An 18,738-nucleotide genomic window follows, 5' to 3' on the forward strand; every position below is an offset into this window, starting at 1 on the left:
AAAGTCAACAGATGTATGTAAAAATAAATTCCTTTTACTTTTTTTTTTTAACGAAAAAGCACAAAAAGAAATTGCCTCTGCCTGTCCCTCATACTCATAGATTTTAATGAGAATGGGTTAGAGAACCAAAAGCTTAGGGAAACAGAAGTGTAGTGAAGCCAGGGTGTGTAGATGCATTTGTTTAAACATTAATCTTCCGTAGACAATCTGTTAAAAATCTGTAATATTTTCAGTATTACCTGTTTTTTTTTTAAATTCTAATTGAGAATACTAAACGAGCATTGAGGTGCTATTATAGATGCCAGATGGTTGTGCATGGTTGAAAATAGAGCTAGACAGCTGGGAAAATCATTAAGAAATAATGTGGGGACGCCCTATCCAAACAAAGCCATCCTCAAACAAGCACTTGTCGGAAGCGAGAAGAGATTTTTCAGATAAAATATTAATAAAACCCCCTTCAGGAGGGCAACCAGAGACAAAATATACAGGTCATCTCATCACCGTTATAATTGTTCTGTAGATGACCGCATAAATCACAGATCTTCTGAAAAAAAATCAGATATTCCAAATCGAATTTATGTGATCTTAAGATACATATTAAAACATTAGAAAAATATGTCCTAGTAAGCGCTATATATATATATATATATTTATATCTTATGATACATTATAATACGTTAATACGTTATTATTATACGTTTAAAAAAAAAAAAAAAAAAAAAAGGATTAATTTAATCACACGCAACAGATTTATTTCCGACTTCATTTAAACTATTGACGTCATATTTATGTTGGTCCAGCAATATGCAGAGAGCTTTAGAATCTGTATTGGGTGTTCGGTTTAGATATATGTGCTTAACAGGGTGGATTAGATGGGTTTCAGTAAATTCCTTTTAATATATGTACATTGTAATACTAAAAGATGGTAAGGGTACTGAGGCTTCAGTGTTCATTAAATCCATAGTTCCCTCAGTTTACCATATTACTGATATTTTTGAAAGTGATCTCAGAGCTATGCGTGGCAAATTTGCAGAGCACTATTTTCTATAGACAAGCGAAACAGAACGGAATAATTAACGGGATGTTTAATACAATAGCTCCCTCTATAGGCGGCGAGCGATATCGCCAGATAAAATACAAAATACGATTCTTAATTTGTATATTTAGACAAAAATATTTTATTACTTGGATTTAATTTATATTTCCACATAGTTGCCATGAACCATCCAACTACAGGGCATTAAACAAAGTAAGGGTCAAATTAAGAGGCACTGTGCTTTACAAGAAATAGAAAGATTCAGATGACCCAGTAGTTAATCTATTTGTTTAAATTATAGGAATCGCCTACATTTTAGTAAAAAGAATGAAATTGGTGAAAAAAAAAACCTTATAATAATAACATTTTAACCACCTGAAAAAAAGCATATTGTTTCACTATGGAATAGCAATAAAAACCCCCAAAATATATTAAATATATTTAATAAATATAAATATATATTACTTGCATTATATTTCTTTGCTGACTCTATAGGATATATTAAAATATAGAGATCCCCATTTTTAAAATATATACTGATTGCTATAGGGATGGTATCAGTTTGGGTAACTAAAGCTTTCTGGTCCAGGTTTTTCTTTTGCTTGGTGATACTTTTTAAGATGTAAAAGTACACTTTAAATTACAACATCTTGCCAATGTGATTCCCCAAGTATTCCACAATATAAAGGGAAGTTTAGCTGTGGATACTGGACATGTATCTGTGTGAATGAGGCAGGGTATCTGAAGATGTCATTATTGATATTTGTCGGGTGCTCACCCATTGAATGGGGTTAATTAAGATTTTACAAATTGCAGACAGGAGGGCGTTACTTTTCCACTTTATCCTGTAAAACCAGTCCATTCTGTAGAACACTTTGAATTGCAAATTCTTGTTTGTATACAGAGTAGAGCGATTTACAATTCCATCATATGTAAGTACAGCAATTGAATTGCACAAAGTTGTGTATTTCAGCTACACCAAACCTCACATGTAAGACATAACACAAAATAAATCATTTTTTTCTCTCCTATATATACTGTAATAAAATAATATAATTTTTTTTCTGTTTTTTTTTGGAGATGTCCCAAGATTTACATTTTTTTTGTTTGGGTAATTGTTGCAACACATCAATTATTCATGTATACGTCTACATACATAAACATTTAATCCTTTATTTCAAAACGAATTAGTGAAACGTGCTGCCAAAAAACACGTTCGGGTTATTAACAATAATAGTAATCATGACGACCAGTAAAACAACTTATTTCACACTGCAAAATACACGAAAGGGTTAAGGTTTCATTTTTTTTTAGATAGGGCTACTAGAAGATAACAACGTAAAACGGCACAATTGTAGAAATAATAATTATATATATATATATATATATATATATATATATATATATATATATATATATATATATATACACATATATTCTAGTTTCATGTGTGTTCAAACAATACACTTTTTAGCATATGGACTGCAAAATCATTATCCCATTAATACGAATTCATTTTTTCCCTTTTCACTTGCTCACAAGAGACGATCAGTTATTTAAAAGAACATTTATATTCTGTGCAATAAGGAGAATTCACATTCATATCTCTGTTTTAGTGGTCTGACACTGATTAATGTTACACGCTCTATACCTCCCAGTGCAGTCCCTCTATGAATCATGCACTATAAAGTTTCAATCGCCCTTGTAGATAAAAAAAAGAGGAGTTTGCTGAGAGGAGAAAAAAAAATACAACTAGGGACAAAAAAAGAAAAATAGGAACTAGAGATGGCTCAATAAGTGGTAGCTAATTATTGACTGAAACAATTCCATTTATTGGATCAATAAAAATTTGCTGTGTGAATTAAGAAAAAAACCCAGAAGAAAAACATCATGAATATAACTATGATTCTACGTTTCTATAGCAAACACCAGTTCACACCAGTGGCAGTTTCACCTAAGGCTAAATATGGTAATGATTATTATCATTACTCTTTAAACAAATTAGTTTAGTAACCAGTATGCAGGTCAGGTTACAGGACTGGACTGGTGAAAGAATATATATATATATATATATATATATATATATATATATATATATATATATATATATATATATATATATATATATATATTTCAAGCAGGTCTTTTACTCTGCTGAGTTATTTAAAGAAACTATTTTTAAAAGCCTTGGTCATCTGTTATGAAAAATCTCATTGCTTAGGTACTGTAAACATTATCACAGCAAACACTATACTTAAAGAACAAATCAGTATAGCATTAATAATTTGATTTAATATCTGAGTAAGTGTTCTAACAAGGTGTTAAAATTTCATAATTCTTGTGAGCAACCTGTTTGCGGACATATCATGATATGTAATTATATCATAGAGTATGATGTCATGTGCATGACTGATGTTCAATGTTTTCTTCAAATGTGTGCATTGACACAATTTATTGTGTCAATTTAATATGTTTTTATATTAATATATTTTTTGTGAGGTTGAATATGTGGAATGTTCACACCAAGCACCACAGAAATTACCTGCCTGTAGGTTGCAAAACATGGGAAACCCTCCACTTCCCCAAATCAAGTGCAAATTTATCATTGACAAACCAATGATTTCTGGATTGTTGTTGCCACCATAGCTGATCAGTTAATTAACACATATATCTGATGCCATTCAGCCCCCTAAGAAGATGCAATGACAACAATTACCTGACACAATTTAAATAGTGGGAATCAGATAACAGAGTTTCTGCTGGTTACTTCAGATAATGGTCTGTATTAAGTAAGCAAATTGTATTTGTTTGTCTAGCCAGTCTACACCACAGCTATATTTAGCTGAACTAGTTCTTTCTGATAAATACTGGAACCTTAATGTGTATTGATAGCATCATTTCTATATTTTGTGTGTCTAAATGCTCAGTCCTTTGGTTGCTTAGATGCCTTCAGATGTGTTTGCTTGACCACCCTGCCTGATTCAAAGGGTTAAAAGTACACCACCTATTAAGCAGTTGAACTAGCTATAGCATTCAAAACATTAATTATACTACTTTAGAATTCCCCAATCCCAGCACCAAAAAAAAAGCACTACTCACATATTTTGGAGCATCAATATTATTTAAGGGAACAATTAACTCTCCTGCATAGTCAGGTCAAACAAGGAGAGGAGACTGATTGGTTGGAAGACAATGTTGCCAAAGATGCAGGATTTGTGTTCCATGTAATTCAGCGTGACTGGATAGGAAACATAAAAAATCTGCAAAATTACATAGACTGAATGTTGCAGAAGCTGGGGTATGGGGTAAGTGCCCTGAAAAAGATAAAAGATAAATTGGTATGACATAGTGGCTAAAATTTCTCTTCCATCATATACGTTTTTTCTTTTTTTTGTGTGTATTATTGTTGTTATATAGATTTTAACAGGTATTCCTATTTTCTGTATTCTTTTCCAGTACACGTTGTTCATTCTATCATCAACTTGAAGGTGGATAGAACCTGTTCAGATAACATTTGACTAACAGAAAAATCTGCGCATGGCCACAAGGCCAAAGTTTGAGTTCACTCGAAGTCTACAGAATGATGGAAAGGTATGCTATTGATGAACATGACATGTAAGACATGGTTGTGTATTTGTGAAAGGTACAGATCTGATATTTGCGTTAACTTGTATTTATTCTTGTATGACAAATCAAGTGTTTAGTTGAGTAACTTTTGAAGGTCACAGTGCCCATCCTTTGATGACATAAGCAGGTACACATTATATTACACCAATTATGGTAAACTTACCTGCAGCATCCATAGCCAAAGAAAACAGAATATTGGCTCTAATATGATCACTAACAGGATTACCACATAATTCCTCTTGCAGTGTCTCAGAAGCTGTATTGTAAAACGTTGCCACTTCCAGCTCGATAAACACCATATGCTTCATTGACTTAGAGACTCATTGGACCATTTAGCCCCCATTTATGCAAATATGCATGGTAAAAACAGGTTTACATTTTCATTTGGTCCCCTTTGAGAATTCATGGAGGGATTTTGCAGAACCCCCCCCCCTATGTATCTGACTCCTTTCCCACCCCCGAGCTCATAGGCTTGCAGGAGAAGAGTTTGACCAAAGGTCCCCTGCAAGCCAAAGTTTATGCATGGTATACTGACCTCAAGCTAGCTTCAGCACTGGCCCGTGCAAGAGTTTCAGGGGATTAGGAGCCCATGTGGAGTGCTCTAATTAATTTCAATGGGAAAACTTTCCTGCCAATGATTGATTGCTTCAAGCAGCCACAAGTGGGCCGACAACATGGAGAATCACGGAGGGGAGCAGTGTGTTGCAACTCTGGAGCTGCAGCTTCTCTGTAAGATATTTTTTCCCCTGCTGGTTGAATAATGCATATTAAGATTCTTACAAAGTATGTATTCAAAAGTATCCAAATTTCAGTTTGAGTTCATAACAACTTGTGTACACAAACACCGATGTCAAGTTCAACTTGTCTAATTTCTAAATCACCATTGGAATACATTAAAACATTGAAATAAGAGAAAATACAAACTATTCCAATATTTGCCTTTGTAAAATATTTTCCATTTTGCAACCTGTAGCTGACAGTTTGGAGAATACTTGGAAGAAAGCGCAGGGAAATTGAACAGAAACAACTTCCACGATGACAAACAAAGGCAGTGCCAAAATTACAGTACATCCTGTTCTTTTGTGAAAGCGTGTGATATATTCATTTTTTTTTATGTTATTAATGCGTCAGGGCAATCAGTCGACAAACAATATTATGAAAGCTAATTTCTGCTGTGTTACGTATCCAGCATCAACTTCAAAATGATGGGGTTTCATTAAAAATGTTCATTAATATAAAATATCTCTCTTTTTTTTTTGCTGTGTTATAATTTGGTTTATATTTTCTTAAATATAAGCTCATGCGACGGATTGGGTCCTGCCGTGTGCTCACACCCGTGTATCCCCAGTAGAGCCCAGAGAGACTGAATATAGGACAACTATTCCCGGCAATGATGTACTTGTCTGTGAGGTTGCTTTTGTGGATGGGTGAAATGTTCCATTTATTTTGTGTAGGGATTTAGCTATAATCCCAGGGTCTAGCGCTGGATCATATATTGGGCACTTTAGGCACATGCCTAGGGTTCCTGACCTCTGGTAGCCCATAGTCCTTTAATTTATAATCCAAACACTCAGTTGGATTACGTAACTCAGTGTGAATACTTGGCACTACTTGGCACTACTATTTTGATGGAAGCTCTGAATGCACGCAGCCGGTAATTTAATTGTGTTACGGGCCATTCAAGCTCCATGTGCCTATGTGGGTCTTAAACTAGCGAGGGAAAGATTATTATTATTATTATCTTTTATTTATATAGCGCCAACAATCTATGCAGCGCTTAATACAATACATATATTCAAGGGGTCTGACAAGACGAGAATTGACAGACTAAGACAAACCGATATGTTAGGTGGAGAGAGCCCTGCTCGCAAGCTTACAATCTTAAGATATCACCATTTTTGCAAAAGTTTTTTTAAAAAAATTAAAAGATCATTGTCCAAAAAAGACAATCGCTTGAGAACCAACAGTAAGGATATTCAAAAAATCTTTCTAATATACAAATAAAAATAAAAGCTTCCTGAGAGATGTAGAATAAAATATTCCACGCAACCTTACGCTAAGCATTAAGTCATCCGTGACTGAAATGACAATGAAAGCAGAGGTAACGTCACCAAATCATCCTGCTAGAAAAAAAAGTTTTTCTTTTCACTGTTGGATGGATTTGTGCGCGTGAGATAAATTTATCTCAGGTAATCGAATTCAGTCCCGAAGCCGTCTACTCATCTCTAGTTGTAAAATCCAAAAGCCTGTGGTCCACCATGTCATATAATGCTTGGCTGTGTGAATTTTCCACGAATCGCCCCCTTTTTTTTTTGGCTTAATGCTTTCTTTACACATTGTATTGCAGAGCCCAGGACACACATTCCCACACTACAGACTGCGTTCCCCAATTTGCATTTTTCAACCATTGTGGCTTTGTACTTTCATGAAAGTGACAAAGGTCTATTAACATACATTGTCATGTCTGTTAATACATGACAACTAGTGCAATAGACCAATACATAGTGCACCCAAAGCTCCATTCACTTTCATGCCAGGGTCATGTCTTTGTCAGTTCCTTACCACGTCTCTTTTAATTAACGTACCTTGTAATAAAGTGATAATTTCCCCTTTTTTTAAAAAAAAATCCTCTGCAGGGTAGTATAAATAAACAGCCTTATTCATGAACTTAGCCCCCTCTTCCAAACAAGGTTCAGCTATGACTGATTTGTTTCGAGGATGGCTGCTCGCATTTTTATGTTTTCATTTACTTTTTGGCTGTTTGTAGTTCGCTAAAATAGACAAATCTCTTTACAAATGGCAATGTAAATTTATTCTGTTTAGTTAAGTTTTTTTAACATATCTTTAAGAGTGGTCATTGTTAAAGTCTATTAAACCCATAGAGGTATGTGTATGATTGTATACATGTATTTGTTTGTTTCCCTGAGTTGGGTTTCGGGTATAGGTAAATTAATGAATGCATCCAGCCCACGTCCACACACTAAAAGTCCAAATCTGCCACCCAAGCAGCATTAAAGGTAATTGTGTAGCTGCATTGGCCACTGGCCCACCCAGCACATATATATATATATATATATATATATATATATATATATATATATATATATATATATATATAATGACCCACCGATAACACTGAGCCTTGGCTGTCATCAGACGTCAACTGCTCAGTAACTTGTATGTAGTGACGTCACTTTTTAGCCGTTCAGAATTATTTCTGAGTATTGTTTTATCACAGTGCTCTAAAAGTCACAATACCTGACAACAATGGAATTTATTTACTAAAGAAGGAGTTGGAAGGAGAGTTGTGGTTTCATCTGACCCCACTCACCAACAAAATTGAACCTCTGCTCAGAGTAGCCTGAATGGCCCTGTATAAGGAATATTTAAACCACATCTTTAAAGTCATCTTGTTGATTGCACAATGCATTATGCAAGGCCAGCTCAGCCCTTCTCGCAGAACAAACTTACCATGGATGGTCCTTTAAAATGCATAGTGAATTCAGGGAGTTATTATTATTAGTTTTTTTATGTATATAGTGGCAACAATTTATGCAGCACTTACAATACATATATTCAATGGGTATGACAAATCTAGAATTGACAGACTAATTCAAACCCATACATTAGGTAGATGCTCGCAAGCTTAGATTTTTGAAGTCATCTCTGTCCTTCCAACTCCTGCTTTAGTAAGCCATCTAAAAACCATCTATAATTATCATTTGTTGCTTCTTCCCTGCCTATTGGCAGGTCCATTCTTCACTGGCTAACAGTAATCCTAGAAAGAAATCAATCACGAACCTATATAAAAGTAGCAAAGTGAAACATTTCTACCCGAGTACTTTGCCACTAGTGAAGTGGGTTCATAAAAATATTATCTCTGTGGTCTTCATTCCCAAACCCCCACCCCCCACAAAAAAAAGTGAAATAAAACCTTTATCCTTTGATCTGAAATCGACGTGTCAGAGTCAATAAATCACTCATACCAGGAGCAAATTTACAATGCGGCGAAATGGGGAACATTTTCCAAATCACACGCAGTTAATATGGCATGTGACATCTCTAATTGTAGGATTGATCACGTAAAATCTAATATTACTTTTAGAACAAAAAAGCGTTAGTGAGCTAGCTGCAATTGCAGAACTACGGCAAAGGCAAGGGTACAAGTGCGTGGGTTTTTGCAGACTATACAATAGTTTATCCCTGAGAGGGAATTACATTGGACTAATTTGCTGTAGTTTGCCTGGTTAGAAGGTACAGAGACCCCTCGCTTGGCGTTTCCATTTAATTGCGAGAGTCGTTTGCTCCCTAGACACAGAATGTAATTCCATGATGCTTGGATTTGGTTCAGAGTTGCAGAAGGAAGAGGGAACACGATTGTACTCAAAGGATCCGGATTTCATCTGCAGAGACTGCTGTTTCCATCTAGAGGGAACACGTACATCTCATCCCCCCCTGAATGCATTAGAAAAGTAATTAGACCTAAAGCAAGTGTAACCATTCATATATAAAAGGATACATTAACTATACATAACATTTTCAACAGAAGATAAGGACTGCCATCCCATATTAATGCTAAATACCAACAGATATTGTTCAAATGCTTGATCTAGTCTAAAAGTAGCTGAGTGGTGAACAGTAGCAACACAAGCAAATTAAACAATAAATGCTGCTTTAAGACAATTACACAAATAGGCAGCTACTAAATATGTGCCGGTCGTTTAACTCGGTAATACGTATTTGGGAATCACAATGGAAACAAAGGCAAAAAGGTGGAGCGAATGGTTCATATGGGTGATTGCATCCCCTAAAAGTGGGACCCCTGTCCATACATCAAAGGATATCCAATCACATTGAGTGCCAAATGCTTTTTTTTGTTCCTGCATCCATTTGTATTAATGGGTTAAGCTAATGTTTAACTCTTTGCACTAAGCTTTCTAGTGAGAAGCAGTCACATTTAATAGAAGAACACAGGGAGAATTAATATTTAACACTGGGGTTAGGCATATGTGTTTGTTTTCATTACTTTGAATATAATTTCTAAAGACAGTCCTGGATCCATCTTTTTCTAGAGCAATAGTCTACTTCATTGCATCCTCCAGCTCAGCTTAAATAAGTTAACCTCATACAAAAAAAAAACTTTAATGAAGGTTGACTCAGCACCAGGCTGGGGAATAAAAGCAGTCCTGGCACTTTAAGGCCAGCTGCCTATAAATGATGTGCAGCCACCAGTTGGATACGAGCACCTGTATGTATCCAGTTGGCAGCCGCACACTGCCACGCACTGAAGGACCCCAACTGTCTCTAGAGTTGCAGTAAGGATAACTATGCGAGTCAATTGGCCACCAGCCCACCAGGGACTGGGTTCCCTCCATTTTCATCCAAAATTAGGCAAGACATTCTAGGAAAAAGACGCGTAATCTTGGAATCTGAAATTAATTCAGGTGTCTTAATGAAGCTATCCTTACCACTTGTACATTGCACCAACTGAAAATAAGACAACAGCTCTAAATGACATGAGCTTGCTAATAAACAAGCCCTTTGTTGCAAACTCTACAATATTGTTGCCTGATGTGTAGATATCCGAGCTGCTGTTCAAATATTATGGGCACATCTTAAAGTTGGATATATAGCTGTGAACTTTTTTAACATCTGTTACAATCACTCCAGTACAAGAGTTATGTCTGCACCTTATTGCTTTTTTCTTTTACTTGCACAGAATAATTTCACACTTAGGAGATTACGCTCAGTCAGCAGCCCATTAACTAACACTACTGCATGCTGAAATAGCTACCATACAGCAGGTGCACGAAGAAATTATCTGTCTACTGTAAAATCTTGACTCTAATAGGCACCCATGTATAGACGTACTAAATCTAATTCATGATACTGTCCAGATGTCCTAAAATTAAAGAAAAGGCTTTGTATCAGAGATTTTGCAAAATATTGGTATTTCCTGCCACAATGATGGTTCCCTGCACTAGCATGATGTCACTGCGGGCTACACAGAAGGTGACTGCTGGCTACCAGGAGGTCCAACATGTATGACAATAATTAAACTGCATTTTATATTTAGGTATATTGTATCACTGATTTGGGGGCCATTGTAAGCAATACAGTCATGTTAGGATTAGCTAGTAGTCACCAAAAATGATGGCACTTTGACATAGTGGTGGCCATATAATGCGACATCCCCAACAGTTGTGCTTTATAGTATTTGCTGAGCTAATTCCTTGCTTTGTTGTATGTGCATTTTGGTTATTTAAGCAGCACCCCAACATTTGAACTAACATGTACTTTCCTTTTGCATCTTTTTTGTTTCTATTTTATTATACTATATTACGCGGCATCAGGACACTGTTGGGAGACTCCTGTCCAGTTCTTCTCACCCTAGTTCAACCCCTTCCTAGCAATACCCTGCCTCCTAAGCTTTTTGTTTCATTTTTTATATTTTTTTAAGATGGTCCAGGGAGCAGAAATAGTTATTTCAAGTCTTCTCCCAATTTCCTGGTTGGAATCTTGCACTTACCAATTTATCTTTTACCACAGCAACTAGATATCTGCTAAAATATACTAACAAGGGACTGCAAAGTAAAACTGATCCTTCATTTTGGTACGTAAACAGCATTTACTTTTTCTTACTGGGTAAAAGTATGTGCCTTATTTTATTAACACAAGAAGTGTCACAAATACATGCAAATCCCTTCCTTTTTTTATTTTTTTGTTTAAACATTAGTATTGTTTGAATGATGGACTTATTATTTTTCAAAGGATAGTCATTTTCACTGCTAAACTAAATGTTTTGGTACTAGTCATTACAAAACCTGGGAAGTGATGCATGCTACAGAATAAAAAACAAGGGGGTATGTTTTAGTACAATAGGACACTAACTATATCCAGCTGAGACAATGATAGATTGGCGTGTCTGTCATTATCTCTCAATTATATAAATTCCACAAGATCTGCTCTTAACATATCTTTTCTTTACTTGCAATCCCATATATATATATATATATATATAATATATTTATGCACAAAGCAACACCAACACCTAGACAGGCTGCGTATCTAAATAAAAAAAATAGATATTTATTATTTGCCTGTGTTTGTAATATATTGCTCAGAAAGCAGATGTACATTTCCAGTGCTAATTGTGCTTTATATTACATTCAACAAACCGTTTGGTTCAATGGGACAGTGTACATTTATCTTTTTTTTTTATTTTACAAACAATAAGTAACAGCTTCTTATCACATAATGTTACAAGCAAAATATATTATACATAAAGGAGAATAAATTATTGCAAATATTGTATTATTTTGTAAAATAGATAGATAGATAGATAGATAGATAGATAGATAGATAGATAGATAGATAGATAGATAGATAGATAGATAATGTATCTGTCTATATATGTATTGTAAGAAGCTCTGCATAAATTGTTGGTGCTTTATAAATAAAAGATAATAATAATAATAGATATAGAGAGCTAGATAGACTTTAGGCATAAAGATAATATTTATAGCTACACCCAGCAAGCAGCAAATCCATTTCTAAATAGTTCCGTGTATCAGTTTCGGAGCTCTCTTGTTGACCGATAGGTAATTAAAGGTTTTATTTTGCCTTGTCGGCCCCACACAATACATTGTCCTTTGTCACTATGCAAGCAGTGCTGCCTACGGTTCAAGCACAATGAAGCAATCCATTTATTTTGCTGGTGAATTGCAGCACAGGGAGAGGTGGACAGTGTTGAAAGTTTATCACTGTCTTGTCCCTTTGGCAGAGGCAGAGCATTCACACACCCTCTGCCCCGGTACACAAATGTCAGCCTTTTTGCAGGCTGCTGTTTTTCTTTTGAAGATGCCGATGGTGTCTCTGATCCCCTAATCCATTTATCCAGTCTCACGAGTGCATTGGCTGAGTGCGTTCACAATAGCCGAGCCCAGCTGGAAACAGCAAGTCAGTGACTAAAGCTTGCACACCCACCATTGCCGGACATCACTTTCAGCTGTGTTTTTGGTACTTGTTTCAGAAACAATGCTGTGAATAGCGTGGAGATGCTTTAAACCAATTTTAACAGACGTTTTCAGCTTGCTTTTTAACCTGCTGCATTATTATTTTCCCAATCACAACTGCAGAGAACTGCTTAAGAAATAATAATAATAAAGTTTGATGAATGATGAAGTCAAGAATGTTGTATGTTTTAAATTTGCTTTATTTTGACAAGGAAAAAAAAAAAGATAAAAAAAAGAAATAATAATAATAAAAATACTAAGAGAGGAAGGCATTAAATAATATTTAAAATAAAATAAACTATGCATGCAAATGTAAAGCCATCACTTGAAGATTTAATCCGATTTTCAAAAACACTAGCGGATTCATTTAATATTTGAACGTGTGACCACATGAACAAATACAATAACGTCTTCATAAAGTTAAATAAATCTTTAGTTTTGCGTGCAAAAATAATTATAAGGCGACACGCAGAATGCTAAATAGAGGTAACAATGTAGCGATTAACATTTTTATGAATAAAATTAATCATGCATTAACTAGGGCTCAATAGAACCTGAATGCCAAATGTTACATAGAGCCCCCCCCCACATCTTCATAAACCCGAGGTTTCTGGAGGAAGAACTGACCCACATCAAAAACAGCTGTTACTCGGAATTTCACACTATTAGTTCGGGATAACGTGATCACACGCAGAATCGTAATGAAGCCACAAGATTATTGCTGTGTTTATAAACCGATTGGTTTACAAACGTCACTCTAATTCTAGGTAGGTCAATATTTCATTTAGAGCTTTTCAGCGAAAATATCCACGATTATTTCAATATCGTTTTGTATCCCCCCCCCCAGACAGCTAGAGAGACTATTATCAAACACTTATTGCTTAATGACGCTGATTGGGCAATTAAAGTACCCTTTGTCTTTAAGTAAAGCTTATTAGGTTTTTGATACGGGAGCTTAACCATTATTAAAATTTCCACTGTGTCAGATAATAAAATGCGATTTCTCCTCTTCTGTGTATTTTTTTTTTTTTTTTTTTTTTTATCTCCTGCCACCGTGGTTTTGGGATTATTCCAACCGCCTGTACAAAGGAAAGCAAAGTCATCTGAAGTGTCACTCTACAGTTGTGGCAAAGTAACAGAATTTCCATTTTGTTGATGCTCCCAGCACATGTGTGGAGCAGAAGGTGATATCAAAGGAGCCGTTCTTCCTTAGTTCTACACATTATTTTTCACTGCTGTGGTGAATCTCTCTGAGCTCTGTGAACCAATAAAACAACAGTCCCTGTTTGAGTTGATATATTAATATTTACCGAGGATTTGCAAGGTCGGGGCTAAATGTCACCAGATTGCTGGGGCAGTACTGTAGGGAATAATTAAATAACTCTCACCGCATATCAGCAGCCTAACATCTGTATTAACCTTTTTTCTTTCTTTTCTTTTTTTTTTTTCTTTTTTCAAAACAGTCGGTTGAATTATTATGTTTTTTAACCCCAACAATGATTCAGAAGAACAAATAGGGCTAAAGGAGCATTCTGGGAAAACGTGTTTTTTGACCATGGTGCTCGGATAAGTTGTTGGCAGATGTTAGTTGTGGAGGTTATGCTGTGCGAATTATCACCAAGCTGTTAGTATGCTCACCTGCCTTTCTACCGTCATCTTTTTTTATTATCTTCCTGTCCCCCCCCCAAGACAGTAGAGCAAAGATGAATAGTGCAAATGTATGAAATGCTTATTGGTAGCTACAAAGTGGACTTCAGGCCTGTGAAACCACATATTGGATGTCTGCCTTCTTCACAAGACGAAGATACCTATTAAAATGTGAAGCTTTTTTTATTTCTGTGCTAAAGTATAGTACTGCAGTTTTTTTTCTCCTTTGCTTATGTAAAGATGACCTGCCTTATTCATGGGTGTAAAAATACCGCATGAAAATGTAGTAGATCTGTGTAGATGCAGTGCAGATGTGTTCGGGTTTCGGAGCTGATGTGCTATTTTCAACACTACAGTTCCACACTGAGATTGGAACCAATGAAATATAGCATCTGTTTGAAATTAGAGTTAAATAAGTCATATCAGAGACGTTACACACAATATGAACTGCAAATGTATCTCTCTCTGTAGCGTGTTTAAATGTTAACACACGTAATTGTACATTTCCCATATTCTCGTACTGCACAGGAGATATACCGGTACATGGTAATCTATACGTCTGTCTATCAAAATATTCACTAATAAACTAATAAACCATCTTATGGGCAGAGTTCTGTTTAAATATTTTTGACCACATATTTCAGAGATGCAGTAGCATTTTATCATCATGGTTTCTGGTCCAACTTTAAAATAAAAAGCTGCACATGGGAAGCACAAACAATATTTTTAAGCACATTCCTTGGATAAGCTTTTTTAAGCACAATCCTTCGTTAAGCTACCGGTCTTTCTATGTGTATCAGCAATATCTTTCCTGATTTTTGACTGACAGAAGTAACATTACTACTTAAGACATTATTCATGGAGGATATATACAGGGCCGGCCCAAGGCAAAATACCGCCTAGGGCGAATTTAAAATGCTGCCCCCCCATCTACCCTTTCTCTCCCTCCGTCCCTGCCCCCCCATTATCTACCCTTAGCCCCCCTCCCCTTGTACTTACCTTTCAGCAGTCCTGCTCAGCATTACAAGCCGGCACCAAGACCGAACAGGGAGAATCGCAGCAGAGGAGAGAGAGAGGGGCGCCGAGCAGGTACTGACAGCTTGGTAAGCGAAAACCACTCGCCGCCCCTTTCTCTCTCTTTCGCTTTAAAAAAAAAAAAAAGGGATTGGGGCTCAAAGTGCCGCCCCTTCAAAAGTGCCGCCTGGAGCGGTTGCCCCACTCGGCTCCATTGTCGGGCCGGCCCTGGATATGTACATGAAAGCAGGTTGTAATCAGCAATATAAAATACATGTAGGAGAATGGACCTTCATGCTCATATACAACCCTATACCTGTGGTATAGAGGATACAAGGCTTATTGCATAGAGAAACCCTTAACCTCCAGAATATATGAAAGGAAAGCCGCTGGCAAATGCCTTAGGTTTCTTTACATCAGGACCACACTTAGGAGGGCCTCACAACGCTGCTACTTAATGATCCTTCCAGGGGCGGGCTGGGCCGGGGGCAGGGGGGCAATTCCCCCCCAGGCCGCCCGAAATCTAATCTAAACGGCCGCTGGGTGCTGATGCTGCCGGCCGGCGCTACTTTAATACTTTATTTATTTATTTTTAATATGGCAAGTAGCTCCGTCAAGTAGCTCCGGCCGGTGGCATCAGCACCCAGCGGCCGTTTAGATAAGTTTTCCAGCAGTCTGATGGCCGCATAGTGAGGGGAGCAGCGTGAGGGGTGAAAGGTCAGTGCGAGGGGGCGGAGCCACTTCACTTGACTTGCCCCCCCAGGCCTTTAGGCTGCCAGCCCTCCCCTGGATCCTTCCCTCATGCTCCTGGTGTCTACATTTCTGAGCGAGGTGTTAAGACTTGCGAGCAGCGCTCTCTCCACCTAATGTATCGGTTTGTCTTAGTCTGTAAATTCTCGTTTTGTCATACCCCTTGAATATATGTATTGTAAGCGTTGCGTAAATTGTTGGCGCTATATAAATAAAAGATAATAATAATAATTAAGATATGATATCTTATCCCAGCACTCCTTGAGATACAGAAATCACAACCATGAGAGAGAGGAGCCCATGTTGCCCTCAGGAATCATGAGATAGGCCCTACTTTGGCTATACTCTTGAATACATTTAAGCAGATGACAACAGAAAACATATATAATACTATATAATACATATGCTACTACATATGTCAATGTACTTGCCAAGATATTGGCCAACATACGAATATCATATTTGAATAAGACTATGAGGCCAGAAACAGCTTGGCAAACTATGTTCTAGAAGTGGTCACAAGTAGAAACAACATGAAAGACAACTGTCTATACCTAAATTAACAATAAAACATAAAATAAATTACTTTTTTGGATACAGTGTATTTGTAAGTTGAACATGACCAATGTAAGTGATGCCTTTAAACAAACTGTTTTGTTGGCTTCCCCCAACTGACTAACTAAATAAACAACCGATTATAACCTGTGCCACTCACAGCCACCAAAGAATTCTGCTGTTATCCTAACATTTGGAAACAATAAGAAACATAGCGTCAAATTCAATTTATTAAGAGGTAATTCAATCAAGCACATCATACGGAAACATGTTTAAAAAAATATACAATCTGGTTTTGAAGAACCTTTGCACATTTCATCTTATGAAAGCAACGAGCAGGATGGTGTCAATTTAAAGAACTTGTTTGCCCTCATCCAAGCCTGCCCGTATAAGCTACCGAACAATTACAAATAAATAAAGTACATGGAAAAAGATAACATTGCAATTAGAAAAAGTTGTAATCATGTGGACCAAAAAACATTTTTTTTTGTGGTTGGTATCTGACAAAAGTCTACAACAGCAAAACAGAGTATTTTTACAATTCATGTTAAAGTTTAGAAGGAGGTGCTTTAATAGACTAAAAGAATAAAAGAAAATGACATAGCATTCTTGTAAGATGTGGACCACAGAGAGAAGACGATGCTTTCACCAATTTACATAAAACATAGATAAGCATTACTTTGTATGTGAAAGGTTCCAAACCTGTTTTTAGGCCATCTCGTTGTTGGTGATGTTTAAGAAACACCTAAAAGCACTAACTTTGAGATAAACTAAACAGGTATTCACTTAGGGTAATTTCAGGCCCTTAGTGAATAGAATCATTAGTTGTGTGTAATCAGAGGCAGATTAACAATGGGGCAAAAGAGGAATTTGCCCTAGGGCTCCTAGTAGCAATGGGTCCTCACTTGCTATTTACCTGGGTTGGTGTCATTTATATGTTCCTCTTTCGTGCACAGTGGGGACAAATTTGTTGGATGTGCTGGGTAATGTTGGGGCCCAGATGGAAGTCCAGCTAGTGCATGGAATCACAGGGGTATTTGCAGGGACACAGACTCCATTACTGGAGTATGATTACTGAAAGCAGAGGAAACATGTATAGCCACTACAATAACTCCTTCTGTAGTCATACAATGCAGTCAGCATGAGTGGAACCTGCATGATTTGGGAGATGTATTTCAAAAATCCTCATCGACTTAGCTATCCATTATACAGGGCACGCTTAACCCCAATTGCTGGAGAAGCTATGTATTGCATATAAGTGTAGCAGCACAAGCAAACAAGCAGTATCTGCTTCCCTGAAAATGTTATACACATAGATTTCTTTTATAGTGTCTTATTCTGATGAATGTTTGTTTTTTTTGGACTTTCAGTTAGCTATTATAACTTTCGGCAGCTTTGTGGGGCCAAAAACCTACTTTGCTTAATGCTCCACTAGGTTTTTGCTTGGTCCCGTTACATATGATTCCTGGGGATTGGTGTTTTAAAAGACACCCCAGCCACCAAATGCATTTTAATCCAGATGATAGCTGCATGGGCCCTTTACATTTTTGTGGTGTACTCAACCCCTGATTTATGTTCAGCAACATCCTTTCAGCAGAATACCCTGCAAAATGTATAAGGGGGTAATATGCTCCTTAAGGTACTACACTATGATTTATTTTTTTCTAGTGGGAGGGGTATGAGGTGCTTGGAAACCTATTTTTATATTTTTTATTCTTTTCATCTTGTTTCCATTACTTTCTATTATTCACTTGATTTTTTGACTGGAGATCGCTTCGAGGTCTTCAACGATCTCTATTGTAACCAGACGAGAGCCATTAGGATGTCACGGCGACACGTAAAGTTCATATTGAGTGCTTATCATGTCATTATTTACGTATTTTATCACTATTTGTTAATTTTCAATTAGGATTGTTGTTTCTTGTAAGTAGCAATGTCCCAGGTAAAGAGTGAAAAGAATCGTGTTACAATCAAGTTCAGGCAAATGTTTGAAGAGTGTACTTTTTAAGGTAGTCATAATATTGTATTTAACAAGGAGACACAAGGAATGCAAAACAATAGATGTGCATTAAAAAATGACAGATCAAAGTGGAT

Source organism: Spea bombifrons, chromosome 5, assembly GCF_027358695.1.
Source record: "Spea bombifrons isolate aSpeBom1 chromosome 5, aSpeBom1.2.pri, whole genome shotgun sequence".
NCBI lineage: Eukaryota > Metazoa > Chordata > Amphibia > Anura > Pelobatidae > Spea > Spea bombifrons.